Raw genomic sequence first — 12,998 nt, 5'->3', positions numbered from 1 at the left:
GGATTTTCCTTAAGTTCTATAAGTCAGTCAATTAACATTCCAGATTGTACGAAGTGATAAGAAGTATTTAATAAGTGAGTCACAGGTCAATATGTTATATTCATTACCATGAAAAGAGAACATTGTAAGGTATAAACTGACAAGTGTAAGTTAAACAGTTGAAAAAGCACAAAATGAAGTTTAACTCCTTTCATTACTATTTAAGGAGTATAATGGAAAGAAAAAGAAGGCACTAGCTATATGTAAGCCTAATTACAAAATCAGCTATCTATTTCCTAGCTTAAGGTTGAGCTATGCAGAGGCTTCCTTTTCTTTTCCTCCTTTTTTCTCCTGCTCCTTCTCTTTCTTCTTCCTCTTCAGTGGGGCTACTTTTATTGCCTCATTAGTCTCCACTTCTACCACTTCGGTTGGAGGGGGCTATTCTTTCTCTTTGTCTTTAGTTAGGGTAGAAGGCGGAGTAGAAGCAGGTTGGATTGAAAAGGAGGTAGGGGCAAAGCTAGGGTTCGAGGTAGGGTGGGAGGGGTTGGGGGATAAGCATAGGGCAAGAGGGTAGTACACCATGTCAGGAGCCCTAAGCTCTGACTCATCACTAACCCTGGCCGTAGTGAGGGCTTGATCCCACACCTTTAGGTAGAAGGCTCGAGCGATGTCCCTAAGTTGGGCAGTAAGACTTTTAGCCATCTTAGTCATGCCCGCTATTGATGGCCATTTTGGAAGCTCTAGTGGAAAGGAGAAGCCCAGCAACATGGACAGAAAAGAGTTGGCAAATGGATAGAAAACTCATTAAGCCCAAGCGGTAGGAATAATGGATCACAGGCCCATGAGATAAACAAATGGGCCTTGAGGAGGTAAATGGGCTTAAAGGAGCCCAGAAAGAGAGAAAAAGCAAACCATGGGCAGTAGATGATGTGGAAAAGTGAGAATAGGTCACGGCAGACCCAAAGTAATGAAAGCAAAGAAAGTAAGGGGTTGATGGCAAGCCCATGAACCCCAAGGATGAGAGATAATGTAATTGGATCAGGGAAGCCCAAAGAATTAGTAAAATCCCATGGGAATGCAAAGTTAAGAAAAGGGCCGAGGAAGCCCAAGGAAAGCAAACGGGCCTGGGATGCCCAAAGGAAAACAAATAGGACACAGGAGCCTACCAGTGATGTAATAAAAGAACTAATGGTCATACTAGGCCATTGGGAGAAGAATAAATGTCAAGCCCAAAAAAGCCCAACAGGATTGAGGAAAGCAACTTCGCAGCAGGAATGATAGAGTGGTATGGTAAGAGATGGTAGCAGGAAAAAGAGTGAACTGAAGAAAAGCAAAACCCACCGTCAAGCAAGGCCCAGCCCTTAAGTAGGGCAAGCCATAAAGGAAAGGGGAACTCGAAAATAGTCAAAACGGATGGCAGAATGTGCAGGCCAACCACGACAAATGCATGAGCAGCAGACAGATTTTGGACATATATGGAAAAGAGGCATGCGCAAGGCCCAGACCTCACCAGCCTGTACCCAGCCAATACAAGACACGGTGAGGTCATGGGTCAGAGGTAATAGGGTATGGTTTGGCGGTGGGGAGAGGGGAAAAACCTATTTTGAGGTTCCTGTTAGGGCTCTTTTAGGGGAAGTGTCCTGCTGGGATGATATACTACCCAAAAGAGCAAAGCTGAGCTGGAACCACTAGATGCATGCCATGAGAGATAGGAAGAGAGAAGGCACCCACACCATAGCGGGAAAGGGTGCCACGGCAGACAAACACACAAAATAGTTTTCTTTTGTCTGGCGATGGGGAGTGGCACACAGACAGACCAGTGATGGATGGCAGGTATACCTAGACTAGACAAAGGTGGTTAAGGGCTAAAATAGTAAAATTTGGTCACGGCAGGCACTATAAAGAGGCCCTTGCCATGTACATAAACCAGAAGGACGACAAGCACCATGGTATTAGAAATTTGAAAATCAAGAAATAGAAAACAAGTATTAAGAAAAAGAAGTAGAAAGAAAAAAGATAAGAAAGGGGAACATTAGAAGAGAATGAAGGAAAAAGATAGAGAGTTAGAGCGGCAAGCATGCACCAATAGGTTGATTCCCTCTCTTCCTCTCAAAGTCCTGCTCTCTGCCGGAAACAAAGGGTTCTCTTGTGCACCAACCATTCAGGTCCACTTCCCTCAAAGTGATTAATTTCCACGGCAGGATCTCCCTAGGATATTATTCACTTTGAGAAGAGGTGTTCTTCCTTCTCTAGTTTTGGTCCTGGGGATCAGATTTAATTTGATTTTTTTCCTCTTTCAATCAACCCATATACTACCCACTTATTTCCTTTACTTTTCTTATAAAATAATTGTTGTTAAATTGTGATTATCTTTTCTTAAGTAGGAATTATCTATTTACTTTAATAAAGAAGTCAAAGTACTTTCTTTTATCTTATTATTATCATATCTGCCTGCCATAACTCATCTGAAACAGTTCTGCCCGCTGTAAGCGTGCCCCTGGCAGACGAGGCATAGTTTGCGTACAAGCCGGACCAAATTGAGTTGCAGTTGGACCGGTTTCAACTCCCTTACTCAGAATATTTGGGCCCAATATTGTAGGAGGCAGCCCAGCCCGATTTAACCAAAAAAGACCCACTACACCCGCGTCATAACCCACCTGCTCGGCCTTCGCCTTCTCGACGTCCTTGGCTTCCAACTGCTTCTGCAGTTGCTTTAGCTCCACCATGTTGAGTGCCAACTTGTTCTAAGCCTTCCTCTGGGCTTCTAGGCACTCAACAGCTTGTTTCTCATAGCTGGCCAAGGCAGCCTCGGCATTTTTCTTGGCCCTCTTAGCCTTGATCAAGTGTGCAAGAGACTCCTTCAGCTTCTTGTCCACCTCCATGTGGACTTTTTCAGCTGCTAATAACTTGCCTTCAGCTTGCCTGGCCTAGTCCAGCCCGTGGTCCACCCACTGCTCAATAATAAAGGCAGCTTGGATAGACTGCAAAATTGGTGCTAGTTAGTTTTTATGCATGAATGGTTTAAATGTATAAGGAAAGAAGGATGGTTACATACCTTTGTAAGGTCCTATTTCAAAGACAAGAATTCTTCACATTTCTTGAAGGACTTGAGCTCTTGCATGTCCTTAGGTAAGCAGAGAGTTTTCTCTAAACACTCTGCTACCAGAGCTAAGCTGCCTTTTTTATAGTCCCTTAAGTTGGCATCACTTAACACAGGACTGCCTAAGCTCAGTGTGAAAATAGGCCTCCAAACGGAATGCTTGGGTGGATGGTCTCCCTTCAGCTCTTTGGAGGTTTTAATAGAGGCACTCTTCTTTTGTAGGCCTCTACTTGTTCGGGCCTCCGGCAATTTTCTTGGCCCTCTCAGCCTCGATCAGGTGGGCAAGAGACTCCTTCAACTTCTTGTCCACCTTCGTGTGAGCTTTTTTAGCTGCTGACAGCTTGCCTGCCCTGGTCCAGCGCTTGGTCCACTCACTCCTTGGCAATGAAGGTGGCTTGGACAGATAGCAAAATTGGTGCTAGTTAGCTTTCATGCATGAATAGTTTAAATGTATAAGGAAAGAAGGATGGTTACATACCTTTGCAAGGTCTTGTTTCAATGACAGGAAAACTTCGCATTTCCTAAAGGACCTGAGCTCTTGCATGTCCTTAAGTAATCAGAGAGCTTTCTCTAAACACTTTACTATCAGGCTTGAGCTGCCTTTTTGATGATCCCTTAAGTTGGCATCACTTAGCACGGGATTGCCTGAGCTTAGTGTGAAAATAGGCCTTCAAACGGAAGGCTTGGGCAGACAGTCTCCCTCCGCCTCTTTGGAGGTTCTAATGGAGGTGCTCTTTTTTTGTAGGCCTCTACTTGTTCGGACCTCCTTGGTTAGGGGTTGGTGAGAGGAATGGGTGACCTCTCTCTCCTTGGCACCCTCGGTACCCTTGCCTCTTTGGTCCCTCTTCCTCTTTTTGTCTGCGGCATCAACTAAATATATGCACATCGCAGCAGGAATGCATGGTCAGGGCACCATTGCCACGGCTTAGGAAGAGCCCCCAAAGTGGGCTATGAGCAGGGCAAGTAGGTCTGGGGTCTTCTCTTCGAAACCCATCCCTTCAGGAATGTTGGTCCCTTCTTGGCTAGAATTAATTTTGGCGGGGCGCTACAGGCGATGTGAAGTGCTATGAGTGACTTCAGGGTTTTCTTGCTGGTAGAAGACCTTGAAGTCCTTATCTGTCACTTCTTGCTGGACAGGGTCTGGTGTAGGCTCCTTATCTTCATCGTCTGAAGGGATGGGTGGTTCTTGTGAATAAAGGAGCTTAGCTACAAGGGGGGCTGGGAGTAGAGCGTCTTGAGTCCCCGCGGGAGGAGGTTCGTTTAGTTGGATGCCTGGGACAGCTACGTCTATTAAAGCCAACCGAGCGTCCCTGGCTTTAATGACGTTTTTCAAGCTCTGAAAGCGTTTGGTAGAGGGCTTGTATCAGAGGATGATATAAGTAGCTCAGAGTTTCCCGTCCTTGTGCAGGAAGATCTTTGACCTGAGGATCTGATTTAAGTCCGTGAAGTTCACCATTGGTCGAGGCGATGTGGTATCCATCCTGCCTTCAACAAGACGATCATAGGAATGACCACGGATTCAAAAGGTCTATTCAAGACTAGCCATTCACCGTATTCACAGTGGATTTCAACACCGTTGGGAATCCTATATTGTGCCTTAAGGACAGCCTTAGCCTCGGGAGTATCCACTAACTTAGCGTATCTACCCATGGAGTTTTATGGCACGTAAGAATAAACTTATGCAAAGAAAAAAAAGAAATGTGAGGATGAACACACCTACGAGCAAAGGGAAAAGTTCTCCTTGGGAGGTTGCTTCAACTTAGATTGCTAGAATGCGTAAATGAACTTTAGCCAGCCCCAAATTCTTCTTATATAGAGGTAAAAAGTGAGCCCCAAACTCTCCTTATATAGAGGTAAAAAGTGAGCGGTAATTTTCCCGCTCATAAATGAGGGAAAACAGGGACCGTAGGATCTTGATTGAGCTGTAGAACGTGGGGAGACAAGTAGTTGCTTGACGCCATAAATGTGAGATCATGGATTTCGAAGCGTCAGGAGTGTACTGGAGACAAGTGAAAAGACATTACCACATAGGAATGCGCGTGGCACGTATATAGTCTACTTGCATAACTAAAACTTCGCTTTTACCTCAGGGTTAATAGCAAAAGTTTTAGAGGGCAATTGTGGGTGCCTGAGGACTGAGGATGAAGTTGAAGAATTGTAGTATTGGTGTGGGGATGCCATAGGCCACAAGCTCGAGGAGGAAGGTCACCCGAGGAGAGGAAGGGATGAGTCATAGGACTTTGAGGCGTTCCAGGTTGAAAGAAGGATATGAAGAGAGAGAATCTGTGATCATAGGGGAAGTTTCTAGTTTGGAGTAGCTTGTTGCCTCTGCATTAAATGGTGGACAACAGTTTTATCAACTATATTGATGAGGAAGTGACCTGAATAGTGCAAGTCACAGCTAAGCAGATTCCTTCCGCCACCTTCTTCAGATACAGAAAGAGATAAGTGTCATGATAGGAGGTATGTTAGATAAAGATGGGTGGTTAAGATATGAGAGAAGGAGAAGTATATAAGAAAAATAGGGTTTACAAAGAGAGGGGACCAGACATAAATATCAAGAGATAAGGAAGAAATGATAAGAACATTGAGAGAAAAGAGAGTGAACAGTAACGTTTCTTATGTAAATGTGGCCTCCTTAGGCCAGCTTGTATTGAGAAAGTGGTTTATCCATTTAAACAAGTCTGCCTTTTCTTCCTTATTTTCCTCCTCAGGCAGAATCCACCTTTAGTTGTTTATTTCCCTCTCTTACAAATTCATTGTTTTGGGCCACGGTTGGACTGATCTAGCCACTATTCTAAGTGGGCTTGGGCTACCAATTTTTCTGGTCCTTATAATTATTGAGTAGTTTTTTTTTTTTTTTTTTTGAGTAAGTATTTATAAAGTAATTGATTTAAGTATGAAATAAACTCTCTTATATATATATATTGTCATTTTTGATAATTTACCACTCAAATTGCCACTTTTGTAAGTGCTAGCTAAATACTTAACTTTTTCAAAAAGCACTTTTTAACAATTTGTACCAAATAATCAGTTTTTTCAAAAAGCCCAATTTCATACCGCATTTTTTACAACCCCCACTTTTTCAAAAAGCACACTATCAAAAAGTTGAACCAAATTGTATATTACTTATTAGTTTTGTGGCCTAGTTCTAGCTTTTATCTTATCAAATTGTATTTACTTATAATGGGCTCTTTATCACCCTACTCTTTTTTTTGTCTTGGATTTGGTACTCTTTACTTTTTGTTGGTGATTTTTCATCACCTATGTACATGAGTTAAGTCCATTAATCTTTAAATCAATTTTGATATATTATCATATACTCATATATATGCAGCATATATGTAGTAGCAACAAGTTTTGTACCCATGAAAATTAACATTCAAATTTAGGTCCTAGTGGCAAAAGCTTATCAGAAATCCCAAATTTTTAAAACTTGAAACTAAATTTTAAAAATAAATAATTTAAAAAACCCCCCAAAATTGGGTTCGGGTCAGGTTTGGATATCTATGGGTAAATGATCCAAGTAACAATCAATTATAGGTACTAATCAAAAAAGGTAATCATGTACCCATGGATAAAATAATCGGGTTGGGTATGGGTATACCCGACCCAATGCATGGCCATCCGGCCCACCCGTCTAATTTTTTGGGTCTATAGAACTTTACGAAATTTAAATAGAACAAATGTACCTAAACAATAGGGGGAAAAAATTGCAAACTAACACCAATTCCCAAACAATTTCGTTAGTTAGCAATATTTCCAAACTATTTCAGAAATTAACATCTCGAGTTTAAGGAGCTCGATTTTGCTCTTAGAACTAGACTCTTTCACACTCAAGTTGATCCACAATACCTGAATAGAAACATGAAGATCCATAATACCCAGACAAAAACCACAAAACCTAGAGAGATCAAAAATGGAAACCATAATACCCCGAGAGATCAAAAACAAAAACCACAATACTCAGAGAGAGATAAAATAGAATCATGAAGCAACAAACCTAGTGAGATCAAAACAGTAGCACGAAGTAACAAACCCAGGCTCCAAGCGGCAACTTGGACTGAACCCAGGCAGCGATCAGGATTGGGATGAGGTGGTGGTGCATTTTTTGGGTTTGGTTTTCCAGGTTCCAATCGGCGTGTTTGTTAGGTTTGGTTTTCAAGTTTCGATTGACATGTTTGTTGGGTTTGGGTTTGGTCTTGTTGGTGAAGACCTGTGAAGGATTTAAAGGTGAGACCTAGAAGGATGCTATACAGACCTGTGAGAAATTAAAGGTGAGAGTGAGACCTGATGCTATATAAACCTATGAGAAATTGAAGATGAGAGTGAGTCGCCTAAAGTCGTGAGCATGAAGGATTTTGTTCTTTTGATTTTGTTTTGAGGAACTCGAGTCTTTAATACTTGACTTCCACTTACCAGCACATAAAACTCGAGTTTTTGAGACTCGAATTACTATAGTAAACTTGAGCCTAAAAAACTCGAGATGTTAGTTTGCTAATAGGCTGGAGTAGGTGGAAAGCATAACAGCAAACTCTATCTACCTGGTCCAGGAAACAAATCAGGTGCGTAAATAATGAGAAGTGAGAACAACTCTGGGCCGTGATGTCCTTCTGTTGGACCAATCCAATTGGAAAAGTAACAGGTTGGGCCGCTCAGTACTAAATTAACATGAAACCTCCAACCCAAAATAAAGGATAAAAGATTGAAAAACTGATCGAAAGTAAGATTACAAAACTAGACTGCAACAATAATTGGAGCAATGGACATGTGGAAAACACCAAAGGGTTCAAGTACATAAACTCCAATCTCTTGCTTTTGGTGTTTAGATGTTGGGTTCCTCTTTAACCTTACGTCACAGACTCACAGCTATTTTTCTTGTCAGAAGAAAAAAAGAAAGAAAGTATGGTTCATTTTCAATTTTCATCTTTAGGTACTAGGTTAGTCCAAAAATGACACCAATATGGTACAGCCGCGTGCTGTGCCATATCCATGAACCAGCTGGACCCTACCCAGTCCCAAACCCAAGTGGTGGTCCTATCTATTCTATTATATGCATCATAGAAGTGGTAGCATAGTGTTGGTCTTGGAAAACTAGTAATTACTATGATTTATTTTATGCCCCCTCCAATTTAAACCTTCATCATGTGTACCAAACTCTGTTGACTACCTTCCATCTCACAATCATTGCTCATCTTTATTATTAGCAAATAGCAATAGAAGATGCTTCCCCCACGGTGCAATATGTGCGCCACATTTGAGGGTTGTATTGCAGGGCAGGGGGGAACTACACCCTACAATTTCTCTTGGGGGACCAACCTACAATGCACGTGTCTCAAATTTTTGCATTTTCATCTAATTGGTTGAATTTTTTTAAAGAGAAAATTCAAGGTTTTTAGATTATGATCATCTTTTCTATAAATTTTCAAAAATAAATACTTATCTAATAATCTAGAAATTCCACATTATCTTCTATGATTATCTCATGTTTGCATGTTCACAATTATTTTCTATTTAAAAAAATTAAAATTAATTATTTAGTTGATTTTTATTTAGTCTTTTCAGTACCAACAAAATTAACCAAATTTAATCTCATGCGTGCATGCACATTTTAAGATCATCTTTGTGATCACAGCCTTGATAAGCACAGAAAATGCTACCAAAAAAAAAAGGATGATTACTTACAACAAACCGTCATTGGTTAACATGATTATTAGTACAAGTAGAGCATAGCTTATCATAAAAACTTTGACTCAAGTAATAACTATAACTATGTAAACGGAAACGGGAGATTGCCTGGATTAGGAGACTTAAGAGTGTATTAAGTTCATGCAAAAATTCTTGTCTATTTTACTATACTTATTTTTTCTATTTTATATACTCACGTTTTAAAACACCCCAATAAATAATTTCATTAAAATATTAAATTTTCTTGATTCTTTTAAGGGGAAAATATACTTTACTACCCGAAATTATACATCATAACACTTTGCACCCTAAACTTTTCAAATGCACGTTTTACACCATAAATAATGACCCTTGTTACACTTTATACTCAGTCATTAAGTTTAATGTTAACTTAGATGGAAATTCAAAGTTTAAGGTACAAAGTGAAATTTGGAGTATAGTTTAGGGTGGTAATGTGTAATTCATCTTTTGTTTTAAAGCATTAAGAAGATGGATAATTAGGTTTTTTTCACGTGGTGTTATATTTTTCCATCTAAGTTAACAACAAACTTGATGTCAAGATGCAAAGTGTATCAAAGATCATAGTTTAGAGTGCAAAATGTGTATTCGAAAAGTTTATAGTGCAAAATGTAATTAGAGGTATATTTTAGGGTGGTAAAGTGTAATTTCTCTTCTTCTTTTTTCTTTCTTTCTTTAGACACAACAACTATCATTCACTCTCTTCCTTTACCCTTGAGATATGAAAACAAAGAATAAAAAACTACATGCAAAATAAATAATGTTAGTATAAATTTTCATGGTTACTGTAATAACTATGTACTTTTATACAACTTTGCATGGACTGATATGGATGAATTTTGGACTTGGTTAGTTAAAATGTGACACATTTTCTATTATAAAAACACTGATGCAAGAGTGAAAATGCATAGTTTTTTAAGGATTAAATTTAGGTATGCATCTTATGTTTCCTAATTAAATTTAAGAAAAAAAATCTAGGATCACAAAATTTTTCAAAACTTCTTGTCACAACTGTGATGTGGCAAAGTGTAATTGATTAAGAAAAATTAGTGAGTTCATGTGTGATGGTTAATCACTCACTGTCTAGTATATCAGAATTGTGACAAAAAAGTTATGAAATAATTGGTGATTGTGGAACTATTCTAAATTTCAAGGTTTGATTGCACTTATTAACAAATTACATGGTTAAATATAATTGTTTTTAAGAAAAATAATATTATTTAATTGGTTTTTATTTGTTTATTGGATAATGCTTCAAAAAGTTAAAAGTACAGTGCCTAAGTAAGTAACTATGTGCTTTGTCATTTTTTCATAAAATTATTCATATCATTCTTTTTAGGGACACAATATGGTACAGAGTGTGGATTATAATTTCTTGCTTGCAAGGTGTTCCTTGTTGTTTGCATAGCTGGTCCATCCCCTATTTGCTAGTACATGTTGCGCTCACACAAGAAAAACAGATAATGTCACTGGAAGAGCATTAAATTTGTCCCTTCCGCAAGTAGGGAGGATAGCCATAGTCCTCTCAAAAGCTCTTACCTGCAGACCCCATGTGGAAACCCAACTGTGCTGCCGACCCTCCCTTCAATCTCTTTCAACCGCCCATTAAATGCTGTGGAAAAATGTATGGTAATTCATAATTGGTAAAGGGCAAAAACAAAATATCTTGGACCATAGTTAATTTTGTCACAATTTTGATGCGACAGAATGTGAGTAGTAGAGAAAAATGATGTGTTTATATTAAAGTAACAAATAGACTATCACAGTCTAACATGTAGGATAGATGTGAAAAAATGATACGGTAAAGATAATTGTGAAACAATGGAGTGATAAAAGATTGTGATTCTCGGCAAAAATCCCCTAGAGCGGTTAGCTGGTAACACAATCAAACAATCCCAAATAACATGTCACAGCTCTCCTTTCGGAGTGTGTTTGGAATTAGAAGCCCCACGAATCAGGAATTCGGTCCAATATAATGTAATTCAACTCCTTTGTTTGGAATGTTGAAAGCTATTTATAGTTCAATTATGTTTCACCAAAACGAAAGAATTCCAATACACAAACTAATATTCAAGTTTCTCAAAAAAAAAAAAAAAAAAAACCTAATATTCATAAAAGAGGCCGGATTTGTAAAGAATTGGATGGGTCTGCAAGTCCATTGAAGATAGGGGAAGGTTAAGACTTAAGGGTAACAAGACTATAATAAAATGTAGAAATGTATCGGTATTCGGTAGTTTGAATGTAAATTCGATCATACCACTTGCAATGGTAGTTATACTACACGGTGTGATGAAAAGAGCCATTCATTATCTGCGTAGTCCATGGAAAATCTATGTTAGATCATTCTCATTAAGTAATGCAGAAGTGCATTTTGGATGATTCTGTAGTTAATAATACACCAAAAACTCATCTACATCTGCACATACATCATTACAGAAAATAATACACAAGGCTACGTTAGCCCCCCCAAACAAAAAGCACTATACATATATATTGTAACTTTTAATCTCTCTCTCCATCAGATTGTTGTCATCATTGGAGTTGGTCATCGTCGACCATTCTTGCACTCTCCCTCCTCTTCTTTACTTTTTTAAGGCCACACCTCTCAAATTTGGGTTGTATTGTTACGGTTTTAGAGGATGTCGTTGTGGTTGGGTGGATCGTTAGTGCTAGGTTTGGTGTTGGATTTTGTTAGCTAGGGTGAGTCATGGGTTTCGATGGTGGTGGGTTGTGGATGAGTTTTGATGTCAATAGTGGTCCATTGGGAGTAGGTTTTCTTTGATCTTTGATTTTGGATTTTTATTTTTATTTGGTGTTATTGCTTGTTGGTGGTGGTTGTTACAGTGGTATGAGTGGTGGTGTTTTAGTCATTGGATTTTTGTGGGGTGGTTGATTTTGGGTGGTGGTGCTTTTATTGTTGCCATTGATGTGGAACTATGGGTAGAAAATATATTTTTTTTAATGTGATGGAATATAAAATAAAGAATGAGATGTAGGATGTGTTACAAAAATGGTAAGAGCATTCTTATCAAACATGTCAAAAAATATAGCATTTAGCATCTCAAAACCCAATTTTATAACATATAACACACTACTTTACAATACCACCTATATCAATACTTCTATTTTTTTTACCATTTCATTTAAATAATGTTTCTTTATTATTTTTCAATAATTTTTTATTTTTCCTCTCTCTCCTGTCTCTCTCTCTCCTTTGTTTCTCTCTTTCTCACAGCACCGCTGGCACCACACTACCTACCACAACCACCACTAACAAAAAAAGAAAAAAAAAATCACAACAGAAAGACACCTCCACATCCACATCGACCCACAACCACCACATCCACTCACCACCACCAACCACAGCAGAAAAAAAGAAAGAAAGAAAAGAAACCTCCTCCATCGTCGCCACCAGCAAACCCACTAGCAGACCCATCACGCCGAACCAAAACCCACAAGACACGGACACCACTTCCTTCCCTGTTGTCATCTTCTTCCATGGCACGGCTTGACGTCCTCCTTCGCACCTGTAAATCAAATCAAGACCCACCCCAACCAAATCAAGACCCAAAATCAAATCAAAGATTTGATAGCATGTCGTTTTGTGTTGGCCTCGCACAATCGGACCCAAGAAGAACCACGCAAAAAAAAAAAAACCTCCATCGCCGCCACTGGACCACAGCCATCGGACCCACGATCCATGACCACAATCACTGGACCACAACCATCGGCATCCCACAATCGTTGGAGCATAATCATCGGCGAAGCCCACTCATAGGCGAAGCACAAAGAGAGAAGAGAGAAGAAAGAAGTGAGAGGGGAAAGAGAAAGATAGAGTAAAGAGAGAGCGTTAAGTGAATAAAAAAAAAAAAAAAGAAATTGGCTTGGCTTGATGCTCTGGCCTGGGTTTCATCGGAGAGTGAGGCAGAGACGTCAAGCAAAGAGAGAAAGAGTGAGCAGAGAAATGGTGAAACAGGGGACGGGAATAAGAAAGACAAAGAAGAAAAGAAAGTGGGCCCCACTGAATAAAAAAAAATATACGGTTTACAATTGGTGAACAGTGTTGTCTCAAATATGAGATTGCACTGTTCATCAATTGCTAAAATTATACCATTTAAAACATTTGATGGAGCAAGCTTTTGGGTTAAAAATGCTAGAAAAATAAGATTTTTAGCATTTGAAAGGTTTGATAAGAATGCTCTAATGTAAAATA

This window comes from Quercus lobata, chromosome 8, assembly GCF_001633185.2.
Source record: "Quercus lobata isolate SW786 chromosome 8, ValleyOak3.0 Primary Assembly, whole genome shotgun sequence".
NCBI classification, from domain to species: domain Eukaryota; kingdom Viridiplantae; phylum Streptophyta; class Magnoliopsida; order Fagales; family Fagaceae; genus Quercus; species Quercus lobata.
This window is presented reverse-complemented; position numbering follows the sequence as displayed.